Raw genomic sequence first — 311 nt, 5'->3', positions numbered from 1 at the left:
TTAACTTTTATAAAGAATATCTCTTTGGATTTGAGACTTTAGTCTTTGCAACTTTACAGATCTTCTTTATGCACCAAGAGCTTGTAACACTCCAAAGAGAAAGGAAAAATTGAAATCACATCATATGACCCCTTTAAAATAGAAAATCACTATTTTACACCATAATAACATTTCACAATATTAAATTTTTTCCTGTATGTTTGATCAAATAAATGCAGCATAAGAAACTCCTGTAAAAAACATTAAAAATCGTTCTGATCCCAAACTTTTGACCGGTAGTGTGTATATATATATATATATATATACATAAT

Source organism: Sinocyclocheilus rhinocerous, unplaced genomic scaffold (assembly GCF_001515625.1).
Source record: "Sinocyclocheilus rhinocerous isolate Xijiao unplaced genomic scaffold, SAMN03320098_v1.1 scaffold2308, whole genome shotgun sequence".
NCBI lineage: Eukaryota > Metazoa > Chordata > Actinopteri > Cypriniformes > Cyprinidae > Sinocyclocheilus > Sinocyclocheilus rhinocerous.
The sequence above is the reverse complement of the archived record's forward strand: the minus strand, read 5'-3'. Positions refer to the sequence as shown.